At 35.9% G+C, this 20461-nt stretch overlaps 1 pseudogene across 1 annotated transcript in view; it reads left to right on the forward strand.

Annotated features, from left to right (window-relative positions):
- Positions 1-20461, forward strand: part of LOC307055636 (centrosomal protein of 78 kDa-like) — a 359743-nt pseudogene that overhangs the window by 56779 nt on the left and 282503 nt on the right. The gene's annotated exons all lie outside the window — the stretch shown is intronic.

Below are 20461 nucleotides of genomic sequence, written 5' to 3' on the forward strand. Positions count from 1 at the left end.
GTACCCTCCACTTTCTACACTGATGGTAGAATATTACTCTTCTTTTTTTTAAATAACAGCTTTATTTTGATTATGATTCACGTACCATACAATTAACCCATGTAAAGTGAACAATTCAATGGCTTTTAGTACGTTCACTCAGTTGTGCAGCTATCACAACAGTCAATTTTAGAATACTGTCGTCATCCCCAGAAGAAACACTATATCTATTAGTAGCCACTACCTTGTACCCCCATCTCCCTCAGCCCTTGGCAACCACAAATCTACTTGTTGTCCATAGATTTGCCATTCTGGACATCTCATAAATGATTACATAGAATATGTGGTCTTTTGTGGCTGGTTTATTTCACTTAGCATGATGTTTTCAAGGCTCATCCATGTTGTAGCATATATCAATACTTCATTTCTTTTGATTGCTAAATAGTATTCCATTGCATAGGTATACAATATTTTATTTTTTCTACTGTGAATAAGGCTGCTATACACATTTGCATATACTTTTTTTATGTGACATACATTTTCAGTTCTTTTAGGTATATACCCAGGAATGGAATTTCCGGGTCATATGGTGGTAACTGTATGTTTAACTTTTAGAGGAACTGTGAGATTATTTCAAAGCATCTGTACCATTTTACATTCCCAATAGCAGTATATGAAGGTTCTAATTTCTTCACATCCTCACCAACACTTGTTGTTATGTCTTTTTGATGATAGCCATGTCAGGGTGTGTGAAGTGGTATCAAGTTGTTGTTTCAATTTGCATTTCTCTGATGGTTAATGACATTAAGCATTTTTTCATGAATTTACAGACCATTGTATATCTTCTTCAGAGAATGTTTATTCAGATATTTTGCCCATTTATAATTGGATTATTTGTCTATTATTGATCTGTAAGAGTTCTTTATATATTCTAGATTACAGGCCCTTTATTATATATATGCTTTTCACATATCTTCTCCCATTCTGTGGATTGTCTTTTCATTTTCCTGATGGTGTCCTTTGAAGCAGAAAAGTCTTTTTAAAAAATTTTTTATCAAGTTTGATTTATCTATTTTTTTTCTTTTGTTGCTTGTGCTATGATTTTGGTATCATATTTAAAAAGTTACTGCCTAATCCAAGGTCACAGAGATTTACCCCTAAGAGTTTAATAGCTTTAGCTCTTACATTTCCATTTTGAGTTAATTTTTTTCTATGATATGATATGAGAGATGGGTCCAACTTCATTCTTTTGAATATGAATATTCAGTCATCTCAGCTGCATTTGTTGTAAAGTCTATTCTTTCCCCCATTGAATTATCTTAGCAGTGCTGTTGAAAATCAATTAAATGTAAATGTGAAGATTTATTTCTGGGCTCTCCATTATATTCCACTGATCTATATGTCTAGCCTTATGCCAGTACCAAACTCTCTCGATGATTGTAGCCTTGTTTTAAGTTTTGACGTATGGAAGTGTGAGTCCTCCATTCTTTTCAAGATTGTTTTTGCTAGTCTGGGTCCCTTGAATGTCCATATGAATTTAGGGTCAATGTGTCAAATTGTGCAAAAAAGCTAACTGGAATTTTGATAAGGATTGTGTTTAAGGTGTAGATAAATTTGAGGAATATTTCTCCCTCAACAATATGAAGTCTTCTGATCCAAGATGTCTTTCCATTTCTTTAGGTGTTTAATTTCTTTCAGCAAGGTAATGCTACTTTCAGAGTATATTCTTTTGTTATAAGCCTCTGCCCTATGAGTAGAGGCTTTAAGTGGTTTTAAAAAAAATCATTTTCACCAGCTATGATTGTTTTGCTGGGGAATGGGTCTGCTTTTCATATCATCATTCCATAAGTGCTAACGTGAGAATAATCTTGAGGTTGATTCTGACTGTATCCATTTCTTCCTTGAATTATATTGCTCTCTTATTACCCTCTAAACAATTAATGATCATTTTCTAAATATGGTGATGTGCCATCTGCCTTACAAGCATTGTTTTTCATTTTTTCTCCATGATAATCTGGACATAGAGAATGACTCACTATGTTCTGAAAACCCCTGTACCTTTTAGTAATTTTACCTTTACAATGAACCTTTTTACATGGCTCTTTCCTCTACCTCTGTCAAAGAGTTTTCAGTCTTTGAAGGATCCTTCAAGTACCACCTTCTCCTTCATGAATCGTTTTGCATTCTCAGGAGGCAAAAGAAGCATTTCCGTCATCTGCCTATATTAGCAATTTGAAATTCTTCCATAGTCCTTATCCCATTAAACTTTGCTCTAGAGTCATTTTATGTATACTTTTCTAGTATACTATTCCATGAGCTCTTTGTAGGCAAGATTTCTTACCTTTTTATTAGTTCACTTCCACAATACTTAGCCCAATTCCTTTCATATAATGCGATCTCAAATTTTTGCTGAATCCAAGTGAATGTTTTCTGTGTCAAAGTACTATGCAGCTTTTATTCCCTTAAAGAATTCTATATATAAAACATTCAAGGGGCTTCCCTGGTGGCGCAGTGGTTAAGAATCTGCCTGCGAATGCAAGGGATGCAGGTTCGAGCCCTGGTCCGGGAAGATCCCACATGCCGCGGAGCGGCTGTGCCCATGAGCCATGGCCGCTGAGCCTGCGCGTCCGGAGCCTGTGCTCTGCAACGGGAGAGGCCACAACAGTGAGAGGCCCACGTACCAAAAATAAATAAATAAATAACAGCAAAAAAACATTCAAAATTGATCATGGAGCAATTTAAATTTGATCTCTTAATTCTTTTACTGGACCATTAAAGCGCTATATTTCATCTTCTAATTAAGGGGTCTAGCAAAAGGAACAAAGCTGGCCTTTCAGTCTTTACTGTGACTGCAGCAACACCATGGATTACAGTGTAGATTACACTGATTTACTGCTAAGTAAATGGAGACTTGTGGACTAGTCAACACTGTGTATACTCTGCTCATTGGTCATATTAGGTCACAGTATTGCTTCTATTTGCAATGGCTTCACTGACTTATGGGGAAAATAAAATCTTTTCCTCCTAGGAGCTTTAACAGATTATATTTACATTATTTTGGTTAAAATAAATACTTATGAAAAAGTAAAATTTCCAAGGAGTGGGTAGCATTAATAGCACTGATTTGCATTGATTTGATAATTTAGGAGTATGAAAAGTGGTTTGAGAAGTGTTACGAGCATTCATAGTCATTTAGATATTTTTTTCTAGAGCTTTTTGGAACTGTGAAATTGAAAACAGATGAGATTTGGACTTGATGGTAAACAGCCCTTAGATTTGCCATGAGATGGCATAGAATCCATTTTCTTCTTTAATACAAAAGATAATGGACAATTTGAATATCATACTTGCACAATCTTATAGACTTGTTTTCCGATCTGTACATTTTGTTTCTGTGATAAGGCATGATTCATTTCAAATTTATGTTATATTTTGTGATGGCTTTTTAAAAATTCTTGTTTCATATTGGTTGTTTTGGTTTTTTCCATCTACTAGGATATATATAGGACAGAGAATTATATATATATATATATATATATGACAGAGAATTACAACAGGGCATATGAGTACATATATATTGAGTATATACACACATACAGAGAAAAATACAAATAAGAGAAAATAAAATAAGGAAATTCTTAGGATCTTCCTAATATTATTCTAATGTCATTTTTCTTATTTTAACCTAAATCTGTGCTTGAACAAATTCATCAAATAAGATAGAATACTTCTTTAAGATGGGATCATATATTTTTTTCTACTTTAATGTCTTATGACAAGAATTTTGCACTTACATTCCCAGATTGCCTTTCTAAAATTGGTAATTTTTATTAGTGGCATTTAATTGAGTTTTAAAAACGATTAAAACTATGACTTTATAAATAAATTATTTGAAATTTCTCACAACACATGCTGTGTATGTAATCCATAGATACAAGGCAACAACAAGATGTGTGGGCTCGGGTAAAGCTCAGATTTCAATTTAAACAATGAATATTTTCTAAAAGAATTTCTAAATATCTTTAGGATAAATGACACAATACTAATAAATTCTGTTGTTTGTATTTGTATGTATGTATGTATTTACTTATTTTTTACAAAGAACTGGAAGTGATACAGCATTGGTGGAGTTGTTCCTCTTTGAGCCCCTAGCATCTAATATGAGGGAAATTCTGCTCCGTGCCTCTGTTACCCCTAATTTCTTAGATTTATTTGACCGAACTTCCTATTCTTTTTCCTTTTCACTGCTCCATTTGTGTTCTTCTTGAAGGTGAGATCTTTAACAGGATAAACTTTGTACTTGTTCAAATAGTCTTTAATTCAATTAAAATAAAATTACCAATTAAAAGTCCTCATCACAAGAAAAAAAACTTTTGTAACTATGTATGGTGGTGGATGTTAACTAGACTTTTGGGGATGATCATTTCACAATATATACAAATATCAAATCATTATGTTATACACTTGAAATTAATATAATGTTATATCAATTATACCTCAATAAAATTTTTTTAAGTATTGAAAGAAAGAAAGAAAAATCTGGACCTCAGTCGTCTCTATCATCAAGAAACTTTTCTTTTTGTGATACTTTTTGTGTCCCTGGAACTGCCTTTCAGAGTGGCTGATGTCCCTCACCTTGGACAGACCTGGGAAACTGCTGTGGATGCTTTGGTTGCTGGAAAGAGAGAGTATGATGAAGTTTAAAGTTGGCTAGATTGTGTCAGAGTGATCATGGAATATCCAACTAGGTAAAGAGGTGCCAGAAGAAAAGTTTCCAAATAACCAGCATCTTTCCTTGTCTTCCACAGAAAGCTTCCCCCTTCCTCAGTGCTGAATAGTGTATCTAGAGCAAAATGACGTGCACTCAAGTGCCTGCTTATTAAGAGAAGAGGTAAATATGCACGTTCAGGGGTGAGAATATAGGTATTAAGCATTTAAAGATGAGTTTCAACAATCCCTTTCTTGATCTTTTGCTTAGCAACAAATGGCTTTGACAAAAATCTCTGGGTACACACACATGCGTGTGCACGCGCGTGTGCGCGCACACACACACACAAAGGGTGGGGGGGAGAGAGAGAGAAGCGTTTGTGTTATTGCTTATTTAGCTTATTTAGAAGACTGTAAGAAGACCCTGTTTTTCTCAAACCTCACTGTCGAAAGAACCAGGATTCAGGTTGTCTGCTAAAGAGTTCAGTATTTAATTACAATCAACCATTCAGTTAGTGAAATGTATATTTTGCTCACTAAATGCAAGGGGTTTTAGATACAACTTCTGGGTTGAATATTAAATTTCCATATTTAAGCTTTTTTCTTATATCTTGCATTCATTATTCAAAACTTTATCCTCGTTGTGTTGCTTATACTTAGACTTATCCCTATTGCAAATTTCCTAGACTTTTCTTTCCCACCTCTAACCTACCTGCTCCTAATTTTCTTCTTTCTCATTTTCTTTCTATAAATCTGTTTTGCAAAGCTTGGGTCAGAAAGCAAAGTAGATTTTGGAATCCTAGAGGTCTATTTCAAAGTTATTATAATTATTATATTACTATTATTTTTACTATAGTCTTTTGAGCTCATACTATCTGCCAGATACTTTAAAAATGTTCTAAATATATTAGTTCATATAATCTCCATAAGAAAAAAATTATCATCAAAGCAGCGTTCTCATTTTACAGTCAATCACTCTCATAAATATAGTTTCTCTGGATCTGTATTCATCAGTTTAGTAAATAAATAGTTTGTGTGTTCATTTTGTACCGTGTAATGTATAAGTTACTGTTGTTAAACAGTGATTAGCCTCATAATCTTTTTCTTAATGAGGATAACAAATAAGCAAAGAAAAAACTATAATAGCAGGTAACAAATGCAGTGGTACAGATATCCTTGTCATCTCATAAGATAAAGATAGGGATGTCAGGGGAATGTTTTAGAGAAGGTAATATACTTTTCTTCTTGAAAGAGGAATTAATCAGATACACAAGGTTGGTGTGGACATGACCATGGAGAGAGTATCCCAGGTGAATGGAAAAGAATGTGAAAGATCTCAGACACATAAAACCTATGATATTTTCAGGTAATTTAAAGAAAGTCAATGAAAGGAAAATTAGAAAAGCAGAAAGTACCAGATCTTGAGAGCTGGCTAAAGCAGAGTTTCTTTTTAAACCCCCCAGTTTTATTGAGGTATAATTGACCAAAAACATTGTGTAAATTTAAAGTGTACAATGTGATTATCTGACATACATATATATTGTGAAGTGGTTACCACAATAAAGTTAGGTAATGTGTTTCAGAAGTTGTGTAGCCTTAGTTCAAATCCAAGTTCTGCCCACTGTTACCTTTTTGTGCCTCAGATTTACATCTGTATAATTGAGATAATAATAATATTTTCCTTATAAAGTTATTGAGGGGTTAAATCAGTTAATAGCTGCAAAGATTTTACAGTAGCCTCTATCATATAACAAATGCTATATGAATGTTGGCTGCTATTATGCTCTGCTAAAGAGACTGAAGTGACAGGTATATATTTAGATTTTCTTTAACAGGATCCCTGCAGAATAACTGAGATGAATGGATAGTGGGATGCATAACTGCCCTCACTGAGACCAGTATATAGGTTAGAAATATTGCATGAACCAACTAAGATGGTACCTGTGCCTATGGAGAAGAGGGCATGGATGTAGATTGTCCCTGACTCAGGACCTTTATTATATGGAGAAGGAAAATCTGTTTTGAAAAACTGGCTATACTGTGGTTCTGCTTACAGAAATAGGAAAAAAAAAGTAGGAAGAGGTTTTTCATTTGAACACCTTGTCTTTAGTTGCCTATCATGCATTGTAATGGAGGTATCTGGTAAGTGGTTGAAAATGTATGTCTGGAGCTTACATTTCGATTTGTGAGAGAGTCATCATGAGAAAAATTGGTAAATTTTTGAAGTATAGTTAGAAAAATTATGAATCATAAGTGCATAGCTCAATGAATTTTCACAAAATAAAATACCCATATCATCACTATATTTTAATCTGAAGATAACTCACTTGAACACATGAAACATATATTCTAGTCTGAGAGTGGCATTTTAGTATAAGAAACAGACCATAAACTAAATAAACTTCAAAATAATTGGAGTTATTTAATTGTTTATAAAACATTAGCAAAGATATATGGAGTTTAGAGAAACCCTTATTAAAATGCCATTTTCTTTCTCTTATACTTCCCTTCACCCATAAAATTTCTCAGCTATCTATTCCAAACTCTTCAGTAGAACCCCAACCCTCTTTACAGTTCTTTTTAAAAACTCTGACAAAATATCTTTGCTTTAAGCAATAATATATTTCTTTTAATTGTTTAACTGTTCCTCTTCCCCTAATTTTATGTCCCATGCAACTCAAAGAACTAGGCTGTGAATGTTCAAACCCTTTCAGAGAATGGATATCAGCAAAAACACTAATAAAGAAGAATCAGAACCTCTTTTATAGGAAATTATTGGGAATGCTCACAGAACAATATTTCTTTTATATTGACATTTAAAAAGCTTTGAGAAGGAAGCTCTGGAAAACATCAAAAGTAGACATTGCAGCAGGAAAAATAAGCAAGGGACATCTGGAGAGGAGTCATAGAAATCAAAGGAGGAAGAAATTTCAGAGAAATGGAGGGTGGCAATCAGTATAGTAGGTTTCAGAAGTAATGTAGATGGTTTCCAAAAATTTTCAATTGGCTTTGACAAATTGAAAGTTTTGGTGATTTGAGTAATTCCTTCTAGTGGAGTGACTAGAGAAGCTAAATTCCAGTGGGTTGGGAAGTGCATGGGGATTAAAAAGTAGAGGTAGAGGGGCTTCCCTGGTGGTGCAGTGGTTGAGAATCTGCCTGCCAATGCAGGGGACACAGGTTCGAGCCCTGGTCTGGGAAGATCCCACATGCCGCGGAGCAACTGGGCCCGTGAGGCACAACTACTGAGCCTGCGCGTCTGGAGCCTGTGCTCCGCAACAAGAGAGGCCGCGATAGTGAGAGGCCCACGCGCCGCAATGAAGAATGGCCCCCGCTTGCCACAACTAGAGAAAGCCCTCACACAGAAACGGAGACCCAACACAGCTATAAATAAATAAATAAATAAATTTATTAAAAACAAAAAACAGGGGCTTCCCTGGTGGCACAGTGGTTGGGAGTTCGCCTGACGATGCAGGGGACGCGGGTTCGTGCCCCGGTCCGGGAGGATCCCATGTGCCGCGGAGTGGCTGGGCCCGTGAGCCATGGCCGCTGGGCCTGTGCATCCGGAGCCTGTGCTCCGCAACGGGAGAGGCCACAACAGTGAGAGGCCCGCGTACTGCAAAAAAAACAAACAAAAAACAAAAGACAAACGTAGATGTAGAGAATTTAGATGACATTTCAAAAGAACTAAAGTATGAGGGACATGAAAGGAATAGTAAGATTTCTGGCAGGGTGAGGGAGATGCAGAATAGATGGAGAGTTGCTTTTGAAGATTTGAGTGGCTTAAATGAATATTTTCTTAAATTCTGAAGAGGAAAGAACCAGTAGAAAGGAAGAAGATATGATATATAAATCAGATGAATTACGATGATTGAAGAAATGAAAGCATATGGAGTCCAGAACACAGATGGAAGGATTGTCACAGTCATGAGGAAGAATACTTCCTTTAGTGGGACAGGTAAGAGAAGTGGATATGACTGTAGATACATTACAGAGGGATCAGGGAGGTGAGCTATGCTTTGCTGAAAAGGCAGTGTTTCTTGCTGAAACACTTGAAATCAGGTATGTTGCTTCCATGAGAAGTGATTCAAGTCCACTTTCTGACCCTTTCCTAATCCCTCACATAACACGTCTGGAGGGAGAAGGATAGTTTATGAATTGGTTAGAATGAATGTCTTGTTTACTTTTGGAATTGGATGTGTTAAATTTTAGTTTATCATAGTGGTTCTTTCTCTTTTACTCAAGTGGCTGGAACATTAAGCAAACCAATGACCTACTCTGTTAGGTAGTCCTTTTTTTTCTTCTTCTGCCTCTTCTTGCCACTCAAATAGGAGATAGAAAGTAAGGAGGATTGAGTTTGGATGCATGCCATGTCATCTACGTTCCTGCTTACCTCTTTTCCCCTGGTACCTTCCTCTGCCTAATTCCTGTTGGTAGGACCTGGTGAAATTCTCCCTTCTTCAAAGAGATTGCTAACCCCACATCTGAATCATGACCAGTGTTATATTTATGTGTCTCATAATAGCCCATTTTTTATGTCAAACAACTGTTGATATTTATAATTGCATGTTTTTGGTATTGTTTAAATGTTGCTTTCCCATAAGACTGTAAGCTTTGGAAAGGTAGGTACAAAGTATATTATAACTCTACGTTCCCATTGTTCCTTTTACAATGATCTGTTTAGAGGACCTCCCGGCCAAGGAACCATATGTCTGTGGTCCACAGCAGGATTAAGGTAATCTTGATTCTATGAACAAGCACTGAAGTGTCACTATAGCTTGTATACTAGTTGGAGGTAAAGGCAATTGATTATTAATGATCTGGCTGACATAATGGAAAACATACTCATTAAATTTTAAGAGGACACTGACAATGTATTATTGGGAATTTTAAATGGTCCAGTGTCATTTGTTTCCTTTTTGTATTCTCACTTGATTTACTGTTTCTTAGTTAAAAAGAATGCAAACATCTGATTACAGACAGCCTAACCAGCTAAACACCAGACCAAACAGGAAAAGAAATGAGAAACAGATTAAAATTAATTTTTGATGTCCAACACATCATTAGTCAGTAGGCACATAAGCAAGTGATTATTTTCTTAGTTAATTCAGGAGTGCTAGACCAAAGAAGTTAAGAAAAAGCTCTTTAACTTTTTGTGTGTTTCTGTTTTTAAAACTTTCAGAGCAGTGCAAGTAAACCTCAAAAGTGACAGGTAACTTGGTTCAGAGGCATAAGCCCTGCTGGAATTAAGCCTAAAGTTACTGCTAATCTTATAATAAAATTGTATTATATGTGTGTTTAAAGTGCTTCCCCTTTATGAATACGGAATAACTCAGAAGGCAAGGCAAGGCTTATTTAAATAAAGCATAAAAATAATTCCAAGCGTACAATGATTGTTTCTGACCTCTGAGTTTCTGTAGGATGATAGCAGCTTCTTAAATCCTAATCTTTCCACACATGCTCTAGAACCCATAGAGATCAACAAGGAAAGAAAATAAAACCATGAGAAACTTATGCCAAAAGCATAGAAGTCAGAGAATACTACAACTTGGGTTTATGTCTAATAGGAAGACATCTGAAACCAACAAAACTCATCTTGAAGCCCAGGGTGAAGGGGAGATTCAGATGAGACTGCTGAAAATCACGAGCATGCAGCAGGATAAAACTGGTGCCAGAACACAGATAAATTTCTCCTAGAAAAATGAGGTCTTACCCTGAATGGAAAAATACCAAAAACAAGTAAGAGACAGGAAGAATTAGAAAACACTGGGTACTAAGAATCCAAAGGAAGGGACCTAAAAGTGTGGGACCAGAGGTAACAGTCATAGAAAGGCACTGCTTCTGGGAGAAAGGGAGCAACTTGGAAGGGATGAGCATCCCCTGGACTTTTGAAGATGAAGAGAAAGAAAAAACTATATGGAGGAGATCAGAGGTCCTACAGAAACAAAATAATGCATAATCAGAATATATAACCCTCTTTTCATTGTGTCATTCATTAAAGAAACTGTACTTCACTATAGCAATTCTATTCTAACTCTAGAAAATAATTAGGAAGAAAAAGAGAGAGTTATACATGATTATAGGGTTTTGACATTTTGACCTGCCAGTAGCAAAGAGCATAAATAATACTGAGATCTTGGTTTTTAAAAATCATTCCTTGCTGAAAGGAACCAGGATTCCTTGGAGATATGGCCTGTTGTAGGAAAGGTCAGAGAAAGTACAGGGTAAACCAGAAAGCAAGGAAGTGCTCAAACACAGATGAGACCATATCCAAAAAATTCAGTAGTTGACTTGAAGTTGGGCCCAATGAATACATTTGGTACAGTGTGAGCATTACAGAGAATAATGATGGTAGTACATTAAACAATAATAAATATCTATGAATAAGAGTAAAGAAAATTTCATAATTATTTTGGAAAGAGAGGAGAGGGATAGAAAAGATAGGAAATGATCTCTTAAATATAGGATTTAAGATCATACCAAATGATCTCAGCAAGTAAATGTAAAAAGAATTTCAGAATTAGAAACTCACTGTTTTGTAACTCCTGATGTCATAATATTTTCAGTTAAGGGTCAATGGCTGAAACCATATGGTAAAGAAATGTGGAGAACAGGCTCTTTACAATCCCTTAAATTACGAATTAATTACAAATGGAAAATATGTCTTTACAACAGAGAAATCAGTGGCCCTCTCATAAATCACTAATGTTATGACCTGGCATTAATGAAATGCAGAGAAAGTTACACAATATTACCTACGTGGTGTCCTTGCCAGAAATATTTTATCTGAATTTAAACATGGGAACACACTCTGATGAATCCTGAAAGTATAACATACTGAAGAACAGCTGGCCTTGACTCTGCAAAGTATTCAATGTAATTAGAAGTACAGGACAATAGATCAACTCTTCCAGATCATGGAAGACTTCCATGATCATAGCAAAATACGATGGTTGATGGTTGAATTAGATTGAATCATGGGGAAATTCACGAGCAGTAAAAAGTACATTTTGGGGAAAATAAGAAAAGTTTTAGTGTTGTATGGGAGGAAAAATAATTTTCCCTTTACCCTTCTAGATTCTTGGCTAAGATGCTATAAGGGTAGAAAAATTTTCCTTCTATCCTTCTAAGTTCTTTGGCTGGTCTAATAAACAGATAGACATAAAACAGATTAACAGGAGAAAGACAAATTTAATTTCGTATGTAAGAGAGTCCCAGAAAATATGAGACCCAAAAGGCAGCCAGGTAATTGAAGCTTATATAACATCCCGAGCTAAGGAAAGGGGTAGGGGTCTGGGGATACAAAAGGAAGGAAGGCATTCACAGGAATGCAGAGGAGATGTTTAGAAAACAATGGTTATCCTATTATGCAGGTAAGTTTCTTAGGTAAAAAGTTATCTCTGGTAATAGCTCTCTTCCTGTATAGGCTCCCTTTCCAATGTAAATTTAGGAACTTGAGGTAGAGGTAAAGAGCTTTTCCTGAATCTGTTGGGTTTTGATTGTTTATAGCTCAAAATAATCCTCCTGCCAAAGTAGCATATTTTGGGGTGGCAAATGCTGCTTCCCTTAAGTTCCACCTTTGAAACTTCAAATAAGTTTCACAACCCAGACGCTAAGTTGATAGATTGCTGCCTATCTCGTTGACCCAGTCTCAGTCTTGAGAATAGGTCAGTTGAGTTAACAGTTGTGTTTCATTTCAGGAGGTGGATGATGCAGGTGGGCTCCCAAAGTCAGGCTTTATGCAATACAGATATTTAGTAAGAGGATTTCCATGGAATAGAGAGTTTCTATGGAAGAAAAAGAAAAACGAAGGTTAATGGTTGGAGCAAATTATGAACCCAAGGTCTGAGTCCTGAGAGCTGCCAGTCAAGAAGACCTCTAGATCTAGATGTCAGGCTTGAAACATCTTCAGATGGAGAGAGGGCAGACAGACAGTGGGAATCTGATGGATTTTCCTGGTTTGCAGTTTGAATGTCTCTGATGAGGGTACTGGGTGTACCAGTCTGAGTGGCCCATGCAGTAACAGGCACAAAGTCGATTGTCTAAACAAGCTATTGTGGTGATTTCTCTGAAGTTTATATCAAGTCATTCACATTCTGTTTGCAGGGGTGCAGGAAAAAGCTTTTGTTCTCCCATCTAAGGATGGGAGAAAATCAGAAATATTAGTTTGGAGAGTTGTAGCCAGGTATTTGAGGGAACTGAAGGAATTAAAGATCCAGTCCACTTTACAGGCAAATAATAAAACCTCAAAGACAAGAAACAGCTCTAGAATCTAATATCCACAAAGGTGTATTGCTGAAACATACTTTATCTCTCTAAAAAATTTCTACACCCCCATTTTTACAAAGAAACAAAATAAGACTAATTTGTTTGCAAAGTAAGTCTAATTTCAATAAAACTTGTCCTGACTTTGTACAGAAGTGCAGCAAGAATAGTGATTGACCACATAAGCTCTTTTAAACATGCTTTGCTGGAATTTTTCATAGGGAATCTCAGATTGAACTTTTGAGCTTTTTTTTTTTTTGGCTATGCCCCGCAGCTTGTGGGATCTTAGTACGCCAACTGGGGATCGAACCTGCACCCTCAGCAGTGACAGCACGGAGTCTTAACTACTGGACCGCCAGGGAATTCCTGAGATTGAACTTGTAAAAGCCTCTCAAGGGTAGGAAGCCAAACCAAAGACTTGCTATCTGACTTCACTTGCAATACCTATAGATATAGGTGAATTCTTCTCTTCTCTAGGTTCCCCAATTATCCTGAGATTACTGCACCTGTCAAGAAGTTCATTACTCACCTGATTAGGCTGTTGGGAACCCTGTAAGCAAGATTCCAGGCTGTCTTTTCAAGGGTTTTTATTCGCTCCATAAAGTCACCCTTAATTTTTTAAAGTTGTCTGGTCATATTTGATTCTATGTACATTATTCTCAAATATTACATTCCAGTCAAAGCCTTGGTTAATATAATCAGTTTCCTATTGTGTCCTGTTACAAGAAAAGCAGATATCTATTGCACTTCTGCAGATAACTAACTGTATTGCCGTGAGATGAATACTCAAGAGTTTCCAAAATCTGGAGGGTCAGGTAGGGAGAAAAAGTAAATGTTTCATCTTTGTTTACAAAGGTGTATCTTACCCAATTGCTGCTAGCTTAAGAGAAAAAGTTTTCTTTTTTTTTAAACATCTTTATTGGAGTATAATTGCTTTACAATGGTGTATTAGTTTCTTCTGTATAACAAAGTGAATCAGTTATACATATACATATGTTCCCATATCTCTTCCCTCTTGCGTCTCCCTCACTCCCACCCTCCCTATCCCACCCCTCTAGGTGGTCACAAAGCACCGAGCTGATCTCCCTGTGCTATGCAGCTACTTCCCACTAGCTATCTATTTTAGGTTTGGTAGTGTATATGTGTCCATGCCAATCTCTCATTTTGTCACAGCTTACCCTTCTCCCTCCCCGTGTCCTCAAGCCCATTCTCTAGTAGGTGTCTTTATTCCCGTCCTACCCTTAGGTTCTTCATGACTTTTTTTTCCCTTAGATTCCATATATATGTGTTAGCATACGGTATTTGTTTTTCTCTTTCTGACTTACTTCACTCTGTATGACAGACTCTAGGTCCATCCACCTCACTACAAATAACTCAATGTCGTTTCTTTTTATGGCTGAGTAATATTCCATTGAATTGCACTTTATTTTTGACTTGGCCCCCAAATTAGTCACACAATTACACAGTGTTTAACAGTTAATCCTTCTTGGATTTATCTACGTGTATATCACTTTCTTTGCTCAGTATTGTTCTTTAATCCCACTTCTTCACGGTGAGTTTAATTCCCTTCAGTAAGAAACCTATTCCTTGGAAGTTTTACTATTGAGGGTCTATAGGTAGAAATTTCTGTCTTTGTCTGAAAATGTCCTCTCTTGCATTTTTTAATATGGTTAGTTAAATGTTCTATTCTAGGTTAAGAGTGATTTTTCCATTAGTACTTTAAGGATAGTGCTTTCAGCTATCTTCTGGCATCTATTGTTACTGATGAGAAGATTGCTACCAGTCTAATTGCTCTTCTTATTTGATATTCTTTCTTTCTTCCAAATTGTTTTTTAGACTTTCCTCTTTGCCATTATGTGATGTGGTTTGCCAGCTGTTTTTTAGCCTTGGTTCCCCAGAAAGCAGAGCCTCAGGCCAAGAGTTTATGTGCTATTATTTAATTAGAGAGTACAATGCAAGTGAACAGGATTGCAGGGCAAAAGCAGTGAAGCAGGGAAGGATGGCGATTCAATATGAGAATGCATGATCAAGCTGGGATTTGACCTCTGGAAGTTCTGTAAACTGGATCTCAAAATTATGGGGAGGGAATGTGAAGAAAGGAGAAAGAGTTCATCCATGGGTTTAGCCTGTGGGGGAACTGAAAGGGTTGCTTTAGGAATATTCTCACCTGCTGGAGTAAGGAGAGAGGTGGGGGATAGATTTGTTGGAATCATGAACACAGTGAGACACTGTCAGATTGTATATATAAGTAGTCTGCCAGTGTTGCACATTCTTGTAATGTGGAACAAAGGAAGGATCAGGCTGAGGTGAGGTACACGATACAGGATATAGTCATGTATTTGTTTTCATTTCTTTTACTGGTGACTCCATGCACTTCTTTTATCTGAGGATTTATTTCTAACTTAATCTCTGAGAAGTACTATTTCTTCAAATACTTGTTAAATTCACTCTAATCTCACCTTCTAAAAATATTATTAGATGAATGTGGGTCTTCCGTTTTATCCTTTATTCCTTTATCATTCACATTTTCATTTATTCTCATAATTTTTTCTGGCTTATTTCCAACTTATAAAATTCAAATTCAGTTTTATCAAATATGTTATTTAAACTTTCTATGGAGTTTTGAACTCCAATGAACATACTTTTTCTGCCTTTTTCTGCATCAATTGAGATGATCATGTGGTTTTTCTGTCCTTCATTCTGTTAATGTGGTGTATCACATTGATTGATTTTTGTATGTTGAACCATTTTACAAATAAATCCCACTTGGCCATGATGTATAATCCTTTTAATATGGTGTTCAGTTCATTTTTCTAGTTGGATTATAGCTTATCTTTGAAGGTTCCAGCTTATCCTTGATCTCCTAACTTCAAATCATCTCTCATTCCTGACTGCCAGCCCTACTGACTTCGGGACTTGCACCAAGAGGCAGGGCAGTGGATGTACATAGACTGCTTAACCAAGTCCCACTATCATGTAAGTTTTAATCTCTATAATAAAGTCCTTCTAGTGGTTCTACTTCTCCAATCAAACCTTAATATAGAGTTTATCTAATGTCATCTGATATTCTGATCAAGGAAAAAGGGAGAAAGCCAAGGTATAAAGTATAGGAACAGAAAGAAAAAAAATACAAAGGGAAATATATTAAATTTAGGATGATGCACTGAACATAAATATGCTGTAAAAATCTAAAAACTGGATGAAATTGATTATTTCCTAGTAAAATACATATCACCAGAATTGATTCAAAAAGAGTATGAAAAACAAAGAGAACCCTTAGAAGACCTTCATTGCTACTTTTGGTGAATTTGTCCACATTTCCATCTCCGTTTGGCTTGGAGATCCCACCTCCATATTCTCGTGCTGGGCATGTGACCAAGACCTGGCCAGTTAGAATTCCAGAACTTGAGGTTTTAACAGAAATCCCAAGCTGAGTCAGTCTTTTGTATAAAGGCTTTCTCTTTGCCTGGGTTCAGTAAATTGGTAATATATAAAAATAGAGTTGCTTTTGGTCATTTTTCTTGCCACCCCTTGGAGAAAGCTTTCCCCAGAATAATACAAAACAAAACAAACTGCAGAGGGAAGAATATCCAAGTCAGAGAAACATTTTCTATTTATATCCTTTGGGCTCCCACACTTACCTGTGTCTGAAAGTATCAGCACTTTCAAACTTTGGTGTATTGTGAGTCAATAAATTCCTTTTTAGCCTTTAAACTAATTTGTAAGGGTTCTCTAAAATTACAATTTATAATTAATACAATGACCATGGCAGCAATTGCATAAGATTTCAAGAAGCTAATTTTCTTGCAAAAATGAAGTTATGGGTATATACTCTTTCAAGTTCAAATACTCTGAAACTCTTTCCCTGTTGCTGAATTTTTTGATTCCTTTATATTGGATTTCAAAATACAAAAGAAAATAGGCTCTGCTTCAAGATGTTTGTGAATGTAAGCGTACGTAGCCATTACCTTTGCCTCTCAAGAATTTATCATAATAATGGTGAAATCTGAAAGAAAGGGAAGCCCACTACTATAATATGCAAGGAGGGGGCTTCAGCTTCGGAGGTGTATATATATGTGCCCAGCAGAACTCCTGAGTAACTCAGGATGGCAAGAGGGAGAAGTAGACTGAAAGTCTATGTGGGGCAGAGTTACTTCACCTACACCTTTTTCTCCGAAACAAAAAGCCTGACAGAAAGGCATTTAACCACCCTCTTACCAATTCTTTCTTTTAAAAAGGAGACTTTTAAAAAAGATATGTAAAGACTGTTTCCAGGTGATCTATAATGGCCAGTATGTTTGTTACAGTTCCTGCCAAAGACTTATTCTTTCAACATTTGTAGGTTTTTAGAATAGTGGCAGGTCTCCATCTGTTCATAGTAAAACTAAGCATTTCAGGTTCTGTCCTAGTCCATGAATTATTCCTATTTCTCCCAGGATTTATTTTTCTATTTTTAATATTTATCTTATTCTGTCTTATGTCATGCCTATCTCAAATATCTCAACAAATATTTATGGAACATCTACTTTGGACAAGGCAGTATTTTGGGTGCTATGACTATTGTAGTGAAAATTACAAAACCCTTGCTTTCCTAGTAGTTTACATTCTTCTTAACATCTAGAGATATTTTGTTTTCTCTTCATATTTACGAATGAAGACCGTGAGCTCTGTGTTTATGATTATCTTTACACCTCTCATTTTTCTGTCTTGATTATCTTTGCTAGCTTCTTTATGTCTGTCTACTTTATAATTGCTCCTGTTCCAAAGGATTCCATCCATCTCCCTCCACAACTACCATGGAACATACTTTCACAGGCAATACTCATACTTCTTTGACTTCAGTCTGGCATCTTTATCCTGATTTTAGAAGCATACGTGATATTCTGTGATAGCTAGATGAACATTGCCACTAAAATATCACTCTGACGTCTCAAATCTCAGAGATTCCAGCTGAATTGTCATCTATTCCTCTACTATGACAAACAAGTTATATTGCATTTCTTGTATCAGTGGAACTTCTCACCATCTACTCAGTCACCTAAACCAGAAACTTAAGGTCATCTTTAAATTATCCAAGCAGCCACCAAATTTTATTGTGCTTCTTTAATACTACTTGAATCTATATGCATCCATATCTCAACTGTCTCACTATTATTTCAGGACTTCATAGTTTTTTCTTCCAGTTAATGCCATAACTCCGTAAGTGGGACAATCTAAATTTTGACAATCTGTTCATATCCCTGCTAGTATGACCATTCTAAAAACTGAAAAATTTTATTCCTATTAGAAAAATCGTGTTGATTGTGCATTGCTTAGAGATCTAGTTCAACTCTTCAGCCTGATACACAACACCACTTGTTACCTCTTTGGCCTCATCTCTTCATTTTTTGCTAATGTACTTACATCTCTTCCTCTTCTACCCCAGAGCATGATGATTCATACTTACTGTTTACTGAGCCCTAAATTTTCAGTGCATCTTTACTGTTGCATGCAGTGTTTATTTTGCTTAGAATAAAATTAGTGACTCTATTTCATTGGCTAATTGCTACTAGTCCTGTAAGATACAACTCAGATATAACCCAACTTTAAGGAGTTTTGAATTATTGGTGTAGATTTCCCCTCCTAGATCATTCCATTATATCCTGTATCTGAATCTGTGTCAGGGCATCCCTCACATAGAGTGTTACTGTATGTTTATTCATCTGCCTTCTTTAAAATGTAATACATTGCTTAATGATAAGTGCTATACTTCTTAACTATAACCCTAGCACCCAGCATTGGGCATGGCACATTCTTGGTCAGTGTTGAATGCCTGAAATAGTGATTTAGAAAAGGGTTGGCAGATATTATAACTTAATAGGCAAGAAACCCTATACAAATATGTTAAGTAAGTGAGAGAGATCTAGATTGAAATAGATCAAATCCAGGATGGTAGGTAACAGTATTAAAATAGGTTTTCTTTGGAGAATAAAGGGTGAAAAATAAGTCTGAGATGTTCACAGTGGCCAAAAATTCTGAAGCAATGTGTGTGTGTGTGTGTGTGTGTGCGCGCGCGCCAGTAACTGTTCTAGTTTTTAGAAATGTAGTAGTAATTAAAAAAAAAGAAAGATCTTTTGGAGCTTCTATTTTGGGATAGGAATGGGGAGGAAAACAAGCACAAGATAAATAAAAAATGTTTTAGAGAGTCACAAGTGCTACTAAAGAAAAAAAAAAACTGCCAGAATAGAAGATGACAAGGCCAGGGGTGGTAGATAACTGTGTTGTGACTAGTGATGTCAGAATGGAGAACCCAGAGCCCAGAGTTGGCTTATAATTAGTGTCTGTCCTCAACAAATGGTGGATGAGAGAAAAAGGAATTTCCCCAAAATGCTTTTCCAAATCCCCACATTTTTGCAGTGATGTTAAAGATGCTGGCTTGATGATTAAAAATGGAGAGTTTTGAATATCACACAAAGGAGAGCGTCTTATTTCATAGTGAAAAAGCCTGAGTTAGGATGGTAAAGAATTTTCAAATCTTAAATGAAGTCACAGAAAAGGAATGCAGTTCAGATTTCCATTCGAAATTCTTATACCAGGAAACTTCTCATTGAAGGGAGTATACATTCACCTCTCAGATAATGAAAAGACATGAAATGTTTGGTTAATTGTAGTAAAGAAGATACTGAAGATCTCAAAGTATTGTATATGGATAACAAGTAATATTAATTAACAGAAATGTCACATTTCTTTGTGAACTTTCCAGTACATGCAGTGTTTTGATGTTCATGTTGTTCAATGCTCAGGCTTGTTTGCATTTACAAAAGAATCTTTATACTTAATTCTTCATGGAATATTGAGAGCACAACTTATTTTCATGGTTAGCCAAAAAAAGATAGATTTTATATTGCTGTCAAAAGCTTATCCACAGGCTATAACTACTTTCAAAAAGAATTTGTTATTCAGATAAGGGTTTTTTTTTTTGGAATTAGGCCAAAATAAACAAATATTTTTAAAACTACAAAGAAAATACAGAGAAAATTCTTAAGATGGAAATATTTATGCTCACAATCACAGTGATGCTGTGTATTTAAACTGATATACTGTAATGTAAAAAACATATCAGGTTGAGCTCAGCAGATTCAGGTACAAATCTTCTCCATTTCTGATTTGTCAGGGCAGACAGAGAGGAATATGATTTGGAAGAGCAATATAATACTCAGCAATCGCTTTGAGACAAAAATAAGTGGCTATATAGTTTCAAAGTCAGAGTGTTGAACTGGGTTTATGATATAAGCAGCATACACTGGTACAATGAGATAGGGTGATGTGAAGTAAAGTTAGAGCGATACGATATTGGTGGTTGTTCAAACAGGAAGGATACTGTCCTCTAGGAGCTTCAGTAGCAGGAATTAGGGATTCCATTCTTGGGAAAAATGGTAGAATATCATGTCGTAGTGGGCCTAGAACCAAGACATTAAGCCATTTACTTGTCTAGGACTCATTATAATCATTTTCTAGGTACAGGATGGATCCC

Source organism: Hyperoodon ampullatus, assembly GCF_949752795.1.
Source record: "Hyperoodon ampullatus genome assembly, chromosome: 7".
NCBI classification, from domain to species: domain Eukaryota; kingdom Metazoa; phylum Chordata; class Mammalia; order Artiodactyla; family Ziphiidae; genus Hyperoodon; species Hyperoodon ampullatus.